The following is a 20,019-nucleotide window of genomic DNA, read 5'->3' as shown; positions in this document are numbered from 1 at the left end:
TCACGTGGAAAGATTAAGTCACCAATGAAGCAATCTTTCCTCGGGCAAACACGTTGAACATGTTAGCGCTAATCAAGCTGGCTTGGGCATGTGCACAGGATGGAAGATGGCCGCACCCCCAAGGATACGCTATATGGGGTGCTAGCCCATGCCAAGAGACCAGCAGGGTGTTCAAAGCTCCAATTCAAGCCTGCTGTCAAAAGAGACAGGGGAAAGCCCTAAACATCAGTCACAACAAGTGGGAAACTCTGGCTGATGATCAATGGAAATGGCGAAACTAGCTTTGGATAGGAATTCGCCATTGGTTTCAGAGACTTAAAACCCTATGAACAAGGCATCACCAGCAAGGGACAGTTTCATCTCTACCACTTGTGACAGACTTTGTCTTTCCATATTTGGCTTGTTCAGCCATCAAAAGAAGTGCAGCAGATGATTTCACCTGATCAAACCAAAGTTCTGAGGCTGCATTCTCATCATCTCTCGCAGCTGGAAGAATGTCAATCTGCTGGTTAGAGTAGATAAAAAGACACCAAGGAAGATGTTAGCTTGATAACCTCTAGTTTTCTGGGAGGAAACTAGTGTAATCTGAGGATCAGAAGGTGAGAAATAGGACAGGAACCCATTAACGTTGGATCCCAGCCAGCCCCTCTGCTTCAAACACACTGTGAAGCTCTCCTTGAAGCATGGCAACAGTGACCTCAATGACTGGGATGATTGAGAGGTGAGGCTACTAATCATTCAGAATGGCAACAATTTATCCATCATGATGAATCATGCTTTGAGTTCCAAGGTTTCAATGACCAGGCAGAGTGGTGGCAGAGAAGGAAAGAAAAGAAAGCAAATCCTACACTCACTATCTCACTGCCTTGTGGACTGACCTGCCCCATGTGCCCAAAGATATGTGGTTCAATAATTGGCCTGTTCAACCACATGAAGACCATGGCAGAAACTTCTGACTCTGAGTAGACGTCATCCTTGAATTGAGGAACAACCAATGATGAAGATTGCTGGATCCCAGCAATAATTCCACCAGGGCTGAGGGCAAGTGAAATCAATAAATAAATGAAGAAAGCAAACAAAATGCAACATGTGAATTTATCTCACAGTCGTGCAAATGAAGACAATATGCCATATGACTGAATTTCCATCATTTGTGCCTAGCAACATTTGGATCTATGAGACACTGGCATCTAGCATTACTAGGGGCTGAAATTTGCACTGAGCGAGTGTGCGCGTCTGACTCACTCGATTGTAAAATGACGCGCGATGATATCCAGCGAGTGACCTGACGTCATCACGCACTCGTGCAATATTTCATTCAGCGGGCGCGCTTGGGAGTCGGCAGTGCACCCGCCGACAATTAACAGGCCGACTAAGGTCATTAAAGTAATAATTAAATGAAATTTTTTGCTGCCGTCCAACCTTACGGCCTTTGGATTTTTTAGGAAACCTCATCCATGGGCGGGATGAGGTTCCCAACAGCAAATAAAAATTAAAATAAAGTTTTTAAATTTCATTCATAACATGTCCCTGCTCATGTGACAGAGTGACAGAGGGGACGTGTTTTTAACATTGCTTAAGTTTTTAATTTTTGAGTTTATAAATCCTCAGCTCCCTGAGGCAGCTCTGTGCCTCAGGGAGCTTTCATTGCGCGCACTTGCCGCATGCGCAAACTTCCGCGCTCACCCTCCTCCCGATCCCAGCCCGGAAGCACTGAGCACTGCCGTACACGTTTCACGCTGGCTGGTCATTAATTGGCCAACCAGCGTGAAGTCGATGTCGGGGCACGATTGTGGGCAGCTGTCAGTTTTGTGACTGCTCCCAGGCCAGCCCACCACGCCAGCCTGACGAGGTGAAAATCCTGGCCTGTGTATTTGGCAGGGCGTTTCAAGCTTGAAAGGCCAGTTTCTCAAAAGTAATTTTTCACCAAGCAATCAACTGCTTTTGACAACCCTGAAAATGAAACCTTGGAAGTTTACATTTCTTTTTGCACTTGCCAGACTGGGAAGATATGTGGGCATCAGGGTGGAGACAGAAGAAGCTGTTACAACACACTCTGTATGTATTAGGTGGCCTCAGAGCACAGCTGAGATAGGATTGCAGAGGAGAACCCAGATTCAAGTCCCACTAGCTGGCTGCCAGCTATTAGGATTATATAGAAATTAGATTTATTTTTTAAAGATTATGTTTTAAATTCATGTGAGAACCAAGTGTTAATAACAAAACCAGCTTATATTTCACCCCTCTCCTATTTTTACTTAGTTTTGTTGAAGGGTCGTGAGGACTCGAAACGTCAACTCTTTTCTTCTCCGCCGATGCTGCCAGACCTGCTGAGTTTTTCCAGGTAATTCTGTTTTTGTTAATAACAAAAGTTCACCATAAGCATCATGCACTTGGAAGAATTATGATACATTGGTATTCGCCACATCAGGAGAGACTAACAGAATTAAAGTTGACTTCACTGGAGGAAAGAAGATTGGGAGAAGATATGACCTTGTTTTTAAGGAGGGACATTTGGAGTGAGAGATAAGGATTTTGTCAATGAGCACAAAATGAACAAGTTAGAGATTATACAGAAGGTTCTCATCAAAATCAGTTCACAATGGGCAGGATTTTACGTTTTGTCAGGCGGGTGCATGCCTGACCCGATCGGGCACAAAATCACACACAATACGTTGGGCGAGCGTCCTGACGTTATCGCGCACCCTCATGATCTTTCAGTTGGTGGGCGTGCGAGAGTCAGCAGCGCGCCTGCCAACAATTAAAAAGCCTATTAAGGCCCTTAAGCAATTAATTAATTTGTATTTTTCACTGCTCGTCCAATCTTATAGATGGCGGGCGGACGAATAGGCCAGTCAGCCTTTGCATTTTTCACAAAACCTCATCCACAGGTGGGATGAGGCTTCCAACGGTAAATAAAAAAACACACAAAGATTTTTCAACTTTTTAAACATGTCCCTCTTCATGTGACTGGGTCACATGTGGGGACATGTTTATATCATTTATTAAATCTTTAATTTCCTTTCTCCAAATCTGTAGCTCCCTGAGGCAGCTCTGTGCCCTCAGGGAGCTGTCAGCGCGCGCTCCCCTGCGCATGCGCAGACTTCTGTGCTCACCCTCCTCCTGCCCCACCCCCGCAGCGCTGAGCCTTTCAGTGCACCTTTCACATTGGCTGGCTGTTAATTGACCAGCCAGCATGAAATCGCGGTCAGGGCTTGTTCGCCAACAGAGATCGGTTTCGCGGCAGCTCCCGGATCCGCCCGCTACACCCGCTCGATGAAGGAAAAATCCTGCCCAATGTATTGATTAATATCTCCATGAAAGAGTAGACGTTACGATCCCAGCCGATGTTAACACTGGACAAGTCAGATCCCAGCGTGAAACCTGGCTTGATAGAACCCTTAACTTTTTTTCAGAAATGATGGAGGAAAGTTATTCAACAAATTCACAGGAGTCTGCTTATGAACTTTAAACACGAAGAATAAAATATTTATTAAATCAAGAAAAATGAACTATATTACACCGGACAAAAAGTTTGGAAAGATCTCAATACAAACACAAGAAGACGATTCAAATTCACACTATTCTTTTACCCCAGAAATATTTTTACAGACACATAAACCAGTGAAGAGTTACCACTAGCTTGTCAAAGGCTTCTCACTTGAGACTGGCACAGTTACAGATGGTCTTCTTCTGGTGAATTCCTGAGCTTTCACTCGATGATTTTCACCCAACTTGTATCTCTCCCTGAGACACCCAAAGCCACTCTCTAAACTCACTGTTTCTTCAACTTCAGAGCAAACAAATGAGTTCCCTAAACTCAATCTTCCAGTAGCTCCTCTGCTAAACTGATCACTTTACTGTGTTTCAGTCAGTTACTATCCCCAATAGTCTTGTAGCTTTTCTTAGTAGAGAGCTTAAAATTCCTGCCCTCTCTCTCTCTCTCTCTGACACACACTGAACTCTCTTTTCTGTCCTTTCTCTGTGTCTGTGTCACTTGACCACTGTCGCTAGGCAACAGTAAATTTTTCTACTTTTTTTCCCCAGATTCACTGAACTTTTAACCCTTTTTAACTCATCTCTTTAACTTAAGGGGCTGCATCTTCTGGTCGGCGCGCGGGGGGGACAGGGCCTGCTCGCTGACGCGTAAAATGACGCGGGATGATGTCGGGCGGGCGTCCCAACGTCACCCCGCGTCATTTACATTTCCACCTCGGCGCGCGCGGAGCCAAGTCGGCCCTCCGACCTGTCAACGGCCACTTAAGGCCATCAATAAAGTAATTGAGGTAATCAATAGACCTTAAGGTTGGCGGGCAGGCCAGGAGCCCTGGCGGGCTTCTGAAAAAACATGAAACCTCATCCACGGGCAGGATGAGGTTTCATGAGGGACTTTAAATATTTACAAAATGTTGAAATAAAATGTTGAAATGCTGCAAAACTGTCCTTCAGAAGATTAAATAAATTAGGCCAAGTAATTAATAGAGCAGATCATATGTAGTAGGAATAGCTTTGATGAGGGAAATCAACTTTTTTCCCGTTTTACAGATGTTTTAACTATGAAGAAATGTAGCTGATGAATATTAGTTTCATAGAATATTAATTAAATTCTTACTCTTTTGGTCTACAGTTGCTGACAGGAATCCTAAGTGGTCAATGGTAGTCTCACATGTGGTGACTTTCTCAAAGCTTCCATGTAAATGCTCATTGAGGGTAATGCGCTGCTATTAAGCTGGTATGAAACAACAGCAACCTCCACTGAGCATAAAAAACCTGGGCTGGCGATCCAGTGAAGTACTGAGTGCTGCATTTTTTCTGGATGAGACATTAAACTGAGGCCCCATCAACTCTCTCAGCTGGACATAAAAGATCCCATAGCATTGTTTCAAAGAAAATCAGGGGAGTTATCCCCAGTGTTCTGACCAATGTTCATCTTTTAATCATCATCACAAAAACACATTACCTGGTCATTATCATATTGCTGTTGGAGGTAGCTTGCTCTTTGCAAAATTCCTCCATTATCACACCTCAGAAAATATAGCTTTGGCTGTAAAGTGCTTTGGGACATCCTAAAAGGTGCTGTATAGACGCAAGTCTTTCTTTTTCCTTTTCCTTATTTAGTGCCTTTAATATTGTAAAAATGCCCAAAGGCACTTCACAGGAACATTATCAGACAAATCTTGACACTGAGCTACATAAAGAAATATTAGGACAGGTTAGCAAGAGCATTGTCAAAGAGCTAAGTTTTAAGGAACAGCTAAAAGAGAGTGGCAGAAAGGCAGAGAGGGTTAGAGAGGAAATTCCAGAGCTGAAGGCCAAGGCAGCTGAAGGCATGGTCCCTACTGGTAAAATGTTGAAAATCATGTGCGCACAGAGGATGGAATACATATGAACATACGAATTAGGAGCAGGAGTAGGCCACTTGGCCCCTCAAGCCTGCTCTGCCATTCAATAGGATCATGGCTGATTAATTGTAACTTCCTGCCTATTGCCGATAACCTTTCACCCGCTTGTTTATCAAGAATTTATCTACCTCTGCCTTAAAAATATTCAAAGACTCTGCTTCCACCACCTTTTGAGGAAGTGAGTTCCAAAGACTCACAACCCTCAGAGAGAAAAAAATTCTCCTCATCTCTGTCTTAAATGAGCAACCCCTTATTTTTAAACAGTGACTCATTGTTCTAGATTCTTCCACAAGAGGAAAGATCCTCTCCATATCCACCCTGTCAAGACCCCTCAGGATCTTATATGTTTCAATCAAGTTGCCTCTTGCTATTCTAAACTCCAGCGGAAAGAAGCCTAACCTGTCCAACCTTTCCTCAGAAAACAACCCGTCCAATCCAGGTATTAGTCAAGTGAATCTTCTCTGAACTGCTTCTAATGCATTTACATCTTTCCTTAAATAAGTAGACCAATACTGTACACAATACTCCAGGTGTGTTCTTGCTGATGTCCTGTACAACTGAAGCATACCTCCTTATCTTTATATTCGATTCCCCTCACAATAAACAACAACATTCTATTTGCTTTCCTAATTACTTGCCAAATGTGCATACTAGCCTTTTGTGATTCATGCACCAGGGACGCCCAGATCCCTCTGCATCTCAGAGCTCTGCAATCTCTCACCATTTAGATAATATATTTCTTTGTTAGTCTTCCTGCCAAAATGGACAATTTCACATTTTCCCATATTATACTCCATTTGCCAGATCTTTGCCCACTCACTTAACCTATCTATATCCCTTTGTAGCCTCCTTGTGTCCTCTTCACAGCTTACTTTCCTACCTATCTTTGTGTCATCAGCAAACTTAGCAACCATACCTTCGGTCGTTCAATCCAAGTCATTTATATAAATTGCAAAAAGTTGAGGTTCCTATGACACACCACTCATTACAACCTGCCAACCAGAAAAAGACCCATTTATGCCTACTCTCTGGCCAGAATTTTGGCGTCGGGCATCAGTGCGGATGGGGGCGTGTGGGACAATATGGTGAGAAGGCCAAAAATCGGTTTTGCACTGGCGTGAAAGCACAGCGGGATCACCTGATGGTGTCTGCCATGGCAGAATGCAAATCCTGCTGGAGGCCGACGTGAACCCGATTTGCATCATGGTAACGGGATGCAAAGCGATGCCCGACTGGAATCGTCCCCCAACACCAGATTTACCGTTACACCAGCAGGAAATCACACCAGCCCAGAATGCATTTGGACAGCTGTGACGTGCAGAAGCCGGGACTTACCATTATGGCCTTGCTCAGATGGCGAACGTCTGAGGGGCAGAAGATGCTGGAGCCCTACAGCTACTGGATCCTGGAGAGGAACACATGCATCACATGCTGGGTGGATTCTCATGGACATGGCTCTGCCACAAAGTAGCTCACGGAAGCTGGAAGGGTTGCGTTAATGCCTTTGGTCTGCTTCGGAACTTTGCAGTCTTGGCCATGGGCTTATACAGATGTTCGGCGATGGGGGGAGAGGAAGGTCCAGCTGTGAGTGGGAGAAGAAGGTGTCCTGGGGAGGGGGTTGGGAGTGGAAACTCTAGCTATAGCTGGGAGAGGAAGGTGTACCAAGGGGGGGTGGTGGTGATGTTCAGAGGGGGTTGATGAAGGTGTTTGTTGGGGTGTGAAGTTGGTAGGGTGGGGATGAAGGTGTCAGCGGTGTAAGGTTGGTAGTGGTACGAGGGACAGCAAGGGTGGTGGGTAGGGACCTTGAGGCAGACATAGACTGGGAATGAGGAGGTCAGGTAGGTCAATCCAAATGGGAGTGAAATTTTCAGGAAGGTAGGGAATGTGCTCGCTCACCTGGACATACTGGAAAGACAAGGGTTCGGGTTGGTAGATGATGGTGGGGAGGTGGAAGGTGATGCCAGGACGGTCAACATTGATGGGGGAAAAGGACATGGGTGGCTGGGGGAGGGGAAAAGATGGGACAGCTGATCAAAATCTTGACTGCAACCATGGCTGTTGAAATGGAAAGTGAGCGGAGCCTCGAGTTGGACGAGCACAGGTGCAGCATGGGAGTGTGATCAGTGGGTGGGCGGAGATGCAGGTCAGCTCAGCGAACAACTGAAAGAGAACCCCAGCAGGCAGCATTGAAAATGCTCAGGGTGGTAAGATGAGTGTGATGGATGAAGGCTGTGCATGTGTGGGAGAGTGCTTGCATGAGGCTCCGAAAAGCCCTGCCACACACATGCTTCTCCCTCCAGAATCACTCATTTTCCAGCTGTGTGCAGCTAGACTGCTAGTGGTGGGTGGATGCAGTGGGAAGGATTGCAAAGCCTGTCAGTGAAGCTGAAAGACAACATTGCACATTATTCAGTGAAAGTGAATATATTTTCAGATTATAAAGTGGCAAAATATGTTCATCTGTGCGACTACTTGTCATCAGAATTTGTTAACTTTTCTAGGCCTATCACTTCTAGGTGCTGCCCTGACATCCACAGCAGGGGTGGAGACAGCCTGTGCAATGGTTTGCCCTGTTGCCTCTGATTGCTTTGGCATGGGTGCTCTCGATAGCCGAGGCCTTGAGGGCTCCGGCTTGCTTTGGCTGTCCTCCTGTAGGCCAGCTGCTCCCTCTGTGGTGACAGAGGACGAGGCTGAGGGGGGGTCAAAGGCAGAGTGGACTCAAAGGGAGAGGACATCCTCCGAGATTCCTGAGTGGTTGACCCAGGGATGTCCAGCTGCTGCTCCTCCCCTCTTTGGGTGCCCAAGGGCCCCGGCCTGACTCCTTGAGGGGAAGGGGCACCTGGAGAGACATTGAGATGCCCCGTTTCTCTCTCACTTTGCTACTGCAGGAACTCATCTACGACAACCGCGATGGAGTGCAGTTCTGCGCACATCTCTGCGTTCTGCTGGACCAGGGTCTCCATAGTATCTGCCTTCCTCCTCATGGACATGTGGGCACAACTTCATCAGAGAACAGGCAGATCCACTCCTCTGACTCACATGCCACTCTGTTGAGGGCTTCCAACAGCTCTGTGTGGTGTTCCTCAACCTTCTGCTGACTCTCCGATGAGTTGGAAGGCCCAATCCAGAGGCTCATCATCTGACTCTGACCTTACAGATGCTTCTTTCCCAGCAGTCTTCCAAGTGCCTGGGAGTTTGGATGAACCTGTCTCCTGCTGCTCCGGACATGTGTCCGTGCAGTGACCACCAGGTTGTGAACCCAAGCCTGCTCTAGATCTAGGTCCCACCAAGGCGTGTGTCTCTGCGTTGGTGCAGGGTGTGGGTATGCGCTTTGATGGGTCTTCCAGGTTGCTTATTTCCAGCTCTTCAATGGAGGAGGAGCCCTCTTGGCTGGAGGCGGGGACGTGGATGGAGCTGAGGGACTGGCTTGGCAGAGCTCCCTGTGAACCACAGTAGAGATAATTAGTGCATGACAGCAGAGTCAAAATCAGGAGAGAGAGAGCACTTACAGTTGTGTTGAGTTATGATGCAGGATCCTCACGTGGGTGTTCACCACCAACCTCACCATTGCCGCAGGCTGGGTCCATGTCCTCACCAGTCAGTGCGATGGCACGCTGAGTGAGGGCTTAATATGGGTCATCCACCCTGGTCTGGGACCTCTCTCTGCTGTTGTGAGCCAGCTTCTCCTGCATGAAAACAGATGAAGAGAGTGTGAGCAGGACACATGTAGTGTTGAGCAGAGCCATGGATGGGCTGAGGACAGGAGTGCCAGAGGATATGAGCCTGATGGAGATGTGAGGGTGTGTGTGAGAGTTAGTGGTGTTGTCCCTTGAGTTGTGAGATCCCTGTGGATGTGTGATGGGTTTGTGAGTGTGTGAGTTGAGAGTAATGAGGTGGTTGGCTTACCCTGACGGAACAGATGAGACCATTCATCCTCTTCCTGCACTGAATGGCTGACCTCCTCTGTGCTCCGGTGGTGCTGACTGCCGCTGCCACTACTGCAATTGACACTGGTGGATATCTTGTGGCCAAAGTGTGGGTACAGCACATTGTGGTGTCCTTCCACTGCATCCAGCAGGCACCCCAGAGAGGTGTCAATAAATTTGGGGGCTGCTGTCTTCTTTGCTTTCGGGCCATCTGTTGCCTGGAGCAGTCCTGGTCTGAAGACATGAAGTAGGCTGTGCTCCGGTGGCGCTCAGAGCGGGGAAGCACTTAGGTTATGGCGTGACAGGCAAATCCAAGGTCGCCCGCCAGTGATCTGGATTCTTTCCCGTGAATGCATTATTAATGAGGTGGGATGAGTCGGGAATGGGATGATAGGCGCGAAAAGCCGCCATTGCAGCCCGCAGATAAAACAACTTTATTGACACCTGTTACCACACTTTGTGCAAATCTGGGACAATTCCACCCTCTGCTTTCTGTTAGCTAGCCAATCTTCTATCCGTGCTAATATGTTACCCCTTACACCATGAGCTTTTATTTGCTGCAATAACCTTTGATGTGGCACCCTTACAAATGCCTTCTGGTACAGTGTATCGACCAATTCCCCTTTATCCAAAGCACATGCGACTCCATCAAAGAACTCCAATAAATGGGTTGAACATGATTTCCCTTTCACCCCTTGACGGTCAATGGCATTACCATCACTGAATCCCCCATTATCAACATCCTGGGGGTTATCAGTGACCAGAAACTGAACTGGACTAGCCATATAAATACTGCGGTTACAAGAACAGGTCAGAGGCTAGGAATCGTGCGACGAGTAACTCACCTCCTGAATCCCCAGAGCCTGTCCACCATCTACAAGACACAAGTCAGGAGTGTGATGGAATACTTCCCACTTGCCTGGATGAGTGCAGCTCCTACAACACTCAAGAAGCTTGACACCATTCGGACAAAGCAGCCCGCTTGATTGGCACCACATACACAAACATTCACTCCCTCCACCACCGACGCACAGTAGCAGCAGTGTGTACCTTCTACAAGATGCACTGCAGGAATTCACCAAGGCTCCTTAGACAGCACCTTCCAAACCCACAACCACTACCACCTAGAAGGACAAGGGCAGCAGATAGATGGGAACACCACCACCCTCCAAGTCACTCACCATCCTGACTTGGAAATATATCACTGTTCCTTCACTGTCGCTGGGTCAAAATCCTGGAACTCCCTTCCTAAGAGCATTGTGGGTGTACCAACACCACATGGACTGCAGCGGTTCAAGAAGGCAGCTCACCACCACCTTCTCAAGGGCAACTAGGGATGGGCAATGAATGCTGGCCTAACCAGTGAAGCCCACATCCTGTAAATGAATAAAAAAAGGAATGTAACAATCTCAGGCGGTTGTAGGTTTGGAGGAGGTTAAAGAAATACCAAGGGGCAACGACATTTTGAAACACCAGGAATAATCGTAGAATCATACCGTCTGTCAGCAAAAAAGGAGGCCATTCAGCCAGTTATGCATGTACCACTTCTTTGAAAGAGTTGTTTGATTTAGCTCCAGACCCACCTTTCTCCCACTACCCTGCAAATTAGTCCCCTTCATGCCTTATTGCCTTTTGAAATTTATTATGGAATCTGATTTCATTACACAATCAGCTCATGTGTTCATTATTTTATCACAGGACAAGGAGGAGCAGCAGCAATATCCTTTCATTCTTTTGTGAATTATTTTAAATCAGTTATCTTTGGTTACTGACCCACTTGCCAGAGGAAATATTTTCCTCCTGCTTGCTTTATCAAAATCTTGCACAGTTTGAATACCTCTATTTGGTCTCCATTTAACCTTCAATGCTCTACGGAGGACAATCATAAGAACAAAATAACGTAAGAACTAAGAGCAGGAGTAGGCAATTCAGCCCCTCGAGCCTGCCCCGCCATTCAATATGATCATGGCTGATCTCATTTTGGCCTCAACTCCAGTTTCCCGCTCTCTCCCCATAACCTTTCAACCCGTTGCTAATTAAAAATCTGTCTATCTCTTCCTTAAATTTATTCAGCGTCCCGGCATCCACTGCACTCTGAGGTAGTGAACACCACAGATTCACGATCCTTTGAGAAAAGTAATTCCTCCTCTTCTCTGATTTAAATCTGCCATCTCTTAGCCTAAAACTATGGCCTCTCATTCTAGAATGCCCCACAAGGGGAAACATCCGCTCCACGTCTACTTTGTCTATCCCCTTTAGCATCTTATATACCTCAATTAGATCTCCTCTCATCCTTCTAAACTCCAGCAAATATAGGCCTAAACTGCTCAATCTCTCCTCATAAGACAAGCCCATCTCTGGAATCAATCTAGTGAACCTCCTCTGAACCGCTTCTAATACAACTACATCCTGCCTCAAGTAAGGGGACCAAAGCTGTGCGCAGTACTCCAGGTGCAGTCTCACCAATGCCTTGTACAGTTGCAACAACACTTCCCTATTTTTATACTCTATTCCTTTAGCAATAAATGCCAAAATTCCATTTGCCTTCCTTATTACCTGCTGTACCTGCATACTAGCTTTCAGCGATTCATGCACGAGGACATCCAAATCCCTCTGCACTGAAGCATTCTGAAGTTTCTCTCTATTTAAATAATAAGTTGCCTTTTTATTCTTCCGACCAATCCAGCTTCTCTAATATCTCTACATATTTAAACTCCCTCATCTCTGGTATCATCCTGGTAAACCTAGAAATATAAAAATCTCAAAATAGGAGGCCTCCGTCAAAACATTATGCAGGATTCTCAAAACAATCAGGCAACTGAACAAGTCATTGAGAGAATGGTGTTGGAAGGATAGTCTCATGTTTGTCGAGCATTGAGGGAAGATTTGAAAGAGGAGATGATTACACAGGAGAGACAGTCTCCACATGAGTCAAATTGAGATCAATGCCCTCACACTGAGATTAGATAAAATGTGAGGGTGAGCTCCTGGGGTGGGCAGTGAGGTGGGGAGGTGCAGTGGGTGATTTGCACAGCAACTTCCAGTGACTACACATGCAAATTTAAATCCAGAAATTGCTGATAGATATGTCCTACTTCTCCAGGAATTAAATAATACCAGTATCCCGTTATCTGACTTACTGTCAAAACACATGGAACAATGTTAATTTTCTGTACTTGCCTGATATATACGCATTTGTCATGAAAGGTTAAGGCTTGCTCATTCCAGTGAAGTACCCTTTTAATGGGATGATAACTTTTCAGTATTGCCAAAAAAACACTATGGCACTGAAAAATAAATTAAGCAAATGTGGAGTCTCATTCTTTCAGATTTTAATTATTGATGGCATTTAATAACAGAAAAAAATAGTTTTTTTACTTTTTCTTTCCATCTCTTTTATCTCTCTCTCTCTTTTAATACACCTTTTTTCCCTCTCTTTATTCCACTATTGATACCTGATTTGACATTTAATTCATCATTTTGGCTGACACTTCCTGGTTCAGACTCTGCACTGGTCATTAACAATTCTTTAGTCTAATAGTTTAAGGAGACACAGTTGCTTGCCCTGTTTACACAGGTCCCAGATGTTGTGTAGTGGGCACTGTCCTTTTTGTTTGCCTGATAGAAATTTGCTGTGCAAGAGCCCATAAAATGTTTTAGGGAAAACAAGTCATTGATTTTCTGGCTGAGGTTATATAGGTAAGAACAGAACTAGGCGAGTACAGTCACATCCAGCTGGACAATGGTGGGAAGGGATTGGGGGAGGATAGTGTGGTCAACCATGTTGAAGGCTGCAGACAGGTCAGGATGGATAAGGAGGGATAGCTTCCCGCTGTCACAGTCACACAGGATGTCATTTGTGACTTTTGATAGGGGTTATTTTAGTACTGCAGTGGGGAGGAAACTTGATTGGAGGGATTCAAACATGGAGTTATGGGAAAGGTGGGCACTGATTTGGGAGGCAACATGTTCAAACGCTTCATTGTCTAGCACTCAGTACCAAAAACACCAGCAATTAGGGCTTATATAATTTGTATAATGGTCCATGAAATTGCCATAGGCATCAAGTCCAGCTTATTATTTTTTCCTCAAGGGGACTCATTAATAACATTCCCCAGTAGTGAAAAATAAAGCAACACATCTATAACATGCTGCTATTACTAACCACACTGCATGGCTACCGAAACATCAGGAGCTCTACATGACCTTCATAAAGCTTTCCCACCGCTTTATGTTAAGAGAATAAAACTTTAGTTTCCACTTTTAAACAGTAACAGCTGCATAAAACACTGTAACTACAGTGCAGCATAACTGAATTTATTTGTTTTGCTAGAAAGACATACTTCATTCATGTCTGCTTTTTTTTGTTGACTCACAGGGTGTGGGCATTGTTGGCTAGGTCATTGATGAAGCCGCTGAAGATGGTTGGGCCTAGGACACTGCCCTGAGGAACTCCTGCAGTGATGTCCTGGAACTGAGATGATTGATCTCTAACAACCACATCCATCTTCCTTTGTGCTAGGTGTGGCTCTAACCAGGGGGTTGCTTTCCCCCTGATTCCCATTGACTCTGTGGCTCCTTGATGCCACACTCGGTCAAATGCTGCCTTGATGTCAAGGGCAGTCACTCTCACCTCACCTCAGGAGTTCAGCTCGTTTGTCCATGTTTCAACCAAGGCTGTAATGAGGTCAGGTGCTGAGTAACCCTGGCGGAACCCAAAGTGAGCATCAGTCAGCAGGTTATTGTTAAGCAAGTGCCACTTGATAACAGTTTTGATTACATCTTCCATCACTTTACTGATGATCAAGAGTAGACTGATGGGGTGGCAATTGGCCAGGTTGGATTTGTCCTGTTTTTGCCCAGAACATACCTGGGCAATTTTCCATATTGTTGGGTAGATGCCAGTGTTGTAGCTGTACTGGAACAGCTTGGCTAGGGGCGTGGCAAGTTCTGGAGTACAAGTCTTCAGTACAATTGCCGGAATATTGTCAGGGCCCATAGATTTTGCAGTATCCAGTACCTTCAGCCATTTCTTGATATCATGTGGAGGGATGTTGGTTTAATTCTATGCACATAACAATGTCAGGCTGCCTTTTGGGTAGTCTGTGGAATTGCTCTTCCAATTTTGACACACATCCACAGATGTTGGTGAGGAGGACTTTGCAGGGGTGACTGGGCAGTGTATCTTTGATGTATCTAGTGCTTAAGCTGATGTCATGTGGCCCATATGGTCTTACTCCAATTTGACTTTTCTGTAGCCTTTTGATACAACAATGTGGCTTGCTAGTACATCTTAGTGGGCAATTAACAGGCAATGGCATTGCTGTGGGTCTGGAGTCACATGTAGGCCAGAGTGGGTAAGGTCAGGAGATTTCCTTCCCTAAAGAACATTAGTGAATCAGATAGGTTTTTATGACAATCCAGTAGTTTCATGATCGTCATTGCTGAGACTGGATTTTTATTCTAGGTTGATCCCACTACCGTAGTGGGACCTGAACTCATGTCTCCAGAACATTAGTCCAGGCCTCTGGATTATGAGCCAGTAACATTATCATCATGCTACCGATATTTTACTATGATAAAATAGTATGATGTTAAAGTAGCTGACAAGAAACAAAACAGAAAATTCCTTCAAAAAGAGTCAAAAACCAGCTCTAGCTCAGTGCAGTTAATGTTGATGTTTGATTCTGTATATCGTCGTATGCCTTCTCGTCAACGTCCAGCAACTCCAGATGCTTGTCTATAATTGTTGAGAATGATGAACAGTGTTAATGAGATGGAAGCATCTGAAAAATGTGGTGTTTGACATGATGGTCATTTTTGCTTCATTTGCATTGGATCACCTGTCCTACGGCTAGCAAAATGAGGGCATAAAGAGGAACAGGCAGAAATCAATTACAAAGGAACTCTTCTCAGATTTTTGGTCAAGTCTGCTCAATTTACAGGTATGGATAAGGCAGATCTGGTCAGAAAAATCCAAGAGTCCTGACCGATAAACATTTGGGCACTGGCAACCCAAGTCTTTGTCGGTACAAATGTACAGGATACAGTTAACAAAAAATCATGTGCTCTGTTAATATTCCCTCTCCCTCTCTTTAGAAGAGGATGGAAGAGTGTAAGAGAACAGAAATTAATAAAAAATAGGTTTCATTAATGCAGACCGCTCCTCATAACTAAAGCCTTTCCCTACAGCAGCTCAACTCTCAGCACAACGAAGGCCTGATAATGAGCTTTGCTTCTGGGCAATGAGGTTTGGCTAAATTTAAAGGAACTTGTAATCTATTCGATTTAATATTCATACAATTTCATTTCTTATTCTATGACTGTTAAGAGCTACTGAATTTCTAATCGTTTCTAAAAAGGAATCCTTCCAGAATGCCTTCAAGAAAGAAACAGAATATATTTTCCTTGAACATGGTTGCAAATAATCTTGCCATCTAAAAAATCCATCCAACCATTAAAATGATTTGCCAAATACATTAATTCTATTTAACCCATGCGCCAATGTGCATCGGTGCATCTTGACATGGAGGGATGTAAGCATGTCAAAGCGATAGTCACAAATTGGACAGAAAGTGGAGATCAAATAAAACTGCATGGTCTGACAAGAGTGTGACATGCATTCACTACTATAATCTGGGTCATTGCCAATGCATAATTTCACAAAGAGAACAGAAGCAGGGCCAAGCCAGAATGGACTTTACCTGCTATTTTATGTCAATTATGTTCTAATACCTCTCAGGTCTTTGATACTGTATCTCCTTTATATGGATTTGATGGCACTGGTGATCTGAAGCATTTGAAATAAAGAAACCAGTAGAAAGTCTGGGCTGTCTGACAGCTAGGTACTGTAGAATCATTGAGTCATAATGGCACAGAAGGAGGCCATTCAGCCTATCGAGTCTATGTTGGCTCTCTCTAGAACAAACCCTTTCCCCCACTCTATTTAGTAAGGTTATTTCCCTCAAGTGCCTATCCAATTTCCTTTCCAAATCATTGATCATCTCCGTTTCTACCATCCTTGTAGGCAGCAATGTTCTTTGTTGCAAATTTCTGAATTTAATTAATTTATTCAACACACTGGCCAGGAAATTGGATAGGGTCTAAAAATGGGTACAGGGATCATGATGCTGAATTATACTGCGTCTGTTGCTTCTGATACAGGAGCACGTAAACTTAATGCTGCCTGTTAATTTAACTGATTGCCTGTCTGGTGTCATCAGCAAATTTGGAAATTTTGCAATTGGTCCCCACATCCAAATCATTTAAATAGAATGTGAACAGCTGTGGACCTAGCACTGATCCTTGCAGTATCCCACTAGTAACAGCCTGCCATCCTGAAAATGATCCGTTTAATCCTACTCTCTGCTTTCTGTCTGATAACCAGGTGTCAATCCATATTAGTATCCTTCCCCAAATCCCATGCGCTCTAATTTTATTTACTAACCGCCTGTGTGGGGCCTTATCAAAAGCCTTCTGAAAATCCAAATACAGCACATACACTGGTTCTGCTTTCTCAATGCTACGAGAAACATTCTCAAAAAACTCCAACAAGTTATCAAACATGATTTCCCTTTCATAAGTGTAATTAGGGAAGCAAAAAGAATGTTATCATTTATTGCGAGGGGAAGTGAATGCAAGAGTAGGGAGGTTATGCTTCAGTTAAATAGGGCATTGGTGAGACCACTTCTGGAGTACTGTGTACAGTAGTGGTCTCCTTATTTAAGGAAGGATGTAAATGCATTGGAGGCAGTTCAGAGAAGGTTTGCTAGACTAATACCTGGAGTGGGTGGGTTGTCTCATGAGGAAAGGCTAAGCTTGTATCTGCTGGAGTTTAGAAGAGTAGAAGAGTAAGAAGCGACTTAATTGAAACATATAAGATCCTGAGGGGACTTCACAGGGTGGATGTGGAAAGGATGTTTTCTCTTGTGGGAGAATCCAGAACCAGGGGTCACTTTTTAAAAGTAAGCAGCTGCCCTTTTAAGACTGAGATGAAGAGAATTTTTTTTTCTCTCAGAGGATCATGAGGCTTTGGAACTCCCTTCCTGAAAAGGTGGTAAGGCAGAATCTTTGAGTATTTTTAAGGCAGAGGTAGATAGATTTTTGATAAGCAAGGGGGCTATTGGGGGTAGGCAGGAATGTGGAGATGAGGTTAAAAGCAGCTCAGCCATGACCTTATTGAATGGCGGAGCAGGCTGAAAGGGCCGAGTGGCCTACTCCTGCTCCGAATTCGTAAGTTCGTATATTCATAAATCCATGTTGACTCTTTGACTCTGCCCAATTGTACCATTCTTTTCTAAATGCTCAGTTATCACATCCTTCATAATAGATTCTAACATTTTCCCTGCAACTGATGTCAGACTAACAGGTCGGCAGTTCTCCATTCCCCCTCTTCCTCCCTTCTTAAATAGTGATGTTACATTTGCTACTTTCCAGTCCACAGGCACCATTCCAGAATCTAAAGGAATTCTGAAAGATGACCACCAATGCATCTGCTATCTCTCTCGCAACCTCCTTCAGCACTCCGAGGTGAAGCTTATCTGATCCAGGGGATTTATCAATTCAGTTAATTTTTCAAATACTACCTCTTTACTAATACTAATTTCTTTTAGTTCTTCAGTTTCACAAGTCCCCCAGTTGATGAGCATTTCTGGGAGATTTTCTGTATCTTCTTCCGTGAAGACAGGCGCAAAGTAACTGTTTAGTTTCTCCACCATTTCCCTGTTCTCCACTATAAATTCTCCTGTCCCCATCTGTCGTGGGCCCACACTTCATCTAGTGTTACGATACCAGCTGATGTTACTAGTGGACAAGCCAAATCCCAGAGTGGAGCCCGGCTTGGTAAATCCTAGTTTTTATTTTTTGTTTAGATACATGGAGAGTGGCTACTGAACAGAGTCACGGGAGTCAGTTGATGAACTTTTAACAAAAGAATAAAACATTTACTAACAAGAAAAGATTAACTATTACAATACTTCTTCACCCACCACTATATCTTTACAGATATATACTGATTTGTAAGGATAAGACAAGTTACAAAACCTATCTTATACTACAATGTTCACAATAAGTACATAATCCATATAAACCAATAGGTGACCTGTGGGCAGGCACACCAGACTCTGAAACCAACTGCAGAATCATCCCAGATTTGCACTAAGTGCAGTAGTGGGCGGGTAAAACGACGTTTTACCCACCGGCCGCAATGGCGGGTTTTCATGCCTTATCGTCTCAAACCTGCCACATTACTTATGCATTCCCAGGAAACACGTCGTTTCAATGGTGGGCAGGCTCCAATTTGCCTGCCACGCCGTCACCTCTCCGCTTCATCACGCCAGGCACCATATTTAAAGTACATCTGGACTCAATGCTTCCAGCCCAAGGCTGCAGCAAAGAAGACATGGCCCCATGCAGCCAGGGTATGGCAACCATCTCATCACTCTAAACTCACACACTCAAGCCTATCACAAATTCATTAGCATCTCACTCGCTGCCAGCTCAAGGGGCATCACCACTCATTCTCACACACATCTCCATCTGGCCTCATCTTCTCCGGAGACTGCCCCCTCAGCCCTACCATCTTGAAGCCACTTGCACAGATCAACATGTGCCCCCCATACACACCCTGGGATACCCACCTTCCCCAGTACAGACCTCGTCCTGCAGCCTCTTCCCTTACCTGAGCCACTTCTACCCCTTCCCCAAGCAAGACTTAGTCCTGCAGCCATTGAAAAGCCACCACACATGATTGATCTGGTAGGTAGAGACCTGCCTATGAGCTCCCTAAATGTGATGTGATGCTGCCTATGAAGCCTGGCGCTGATGACTGTGAGCACTGACTGAAGCAAGTTAGGCAAACAAACATTCAAGTTTCAAGGGAAAATGCAGCCTGCCAAGTGCACATCTTATAGATGCTGTTGTGAAACATGTCGGTGTGATTTCCTGCCGATGTGAGCAGATGATCCAGTGGCACTGTGTGGCGGGGCGGGGGCTGGTGAATCCAGTGGGCTGGCCTTATAATATGCTGATGTATTACAATGAGATTCCCGATGTCTAAAGGTGGGAAACGCGGCCCGCCATTGGTTGGTAGAGCGGATTATTGCAAACTGGTTTCATGATGTCGTAAAACCGATTTTTGGCCTTCTAGCCATATTGCCTGCTCATGCCACCGAACACGCCCGATGTCAGCAGGCACAGAAAATCCCAGCCCAAGTGACAGGTGCCACTCCAAACCGATGCTTCGGAACTCTCATCAACTTCCACTCACCCCGGACGCTTGTCACACCATGAGCCAACCTGTCTCACTGAACCCCATCTTTCACACAGGGATTTTCAATCTCCGCTCTCGAAGAACTCGCTTTGGAATCTTTCCCCAAACTGCGCTTTCACTCAAATGCCTTCTGCAAGGGTCCACCTCCAGGGTTTCAAGCTCTCCTTCTGATGTTCTTCTTCCCTGGATCACCGTGTGCATTCAAGTTTCCTTCCACGCACTCTCTCTCACTGACTCAGCCGCGTCAACAGAACACCATTGCTTCACATGCCCACAGTAAAGAGTTACAGACCATCAGCTGTCTCTTTGGAACTTCCAGCTTCTCTCAAGCTGCTTCCTGCAGCTTTTCTTCCTCTTCAAGCTTGAAGCTTGGAGCCTTCCTCTCTGCTCCTTACTGTCACTTCCACAGAACAAGACCTTT

The 20,019-nt window shown here is 45.0% G+C and overlaps 1 protein-coding gene across 1 annotated transcript in view; it reads right to left on the bottom strand.

Annotated features, from left to right (window-relative positions):
• The window catches only part of LOC144690122 (ribosomal protein S6 kinase alpha-2), a 435,548-nt gene that overhangs the window by 77,897 nt on the left and 337,632 nt on the right, over positions 1–20,019 (bottom strand). The window lies entirely within an intron of this gene.

The sequence above is a fragment of the Cetorhinus maximus genome, chromosome 14, assembly GCF_964194155.1.
Source record: "Cetorhinus maximus chromosome 14, sCetMax3.hap1.1, whole genome shotgun sequence".
NCBI classification, from domain to species: domain Eukaryota; kingdom Metazoa; phylum Chordata; class Chondrichthyes; order Lamniformes; family Cetorhinidae; genus Cetorhinus; species Cetorhinus maximus.
This window is presented reverse-complemented; position numbering and strand designations above follow the sequence as displayed.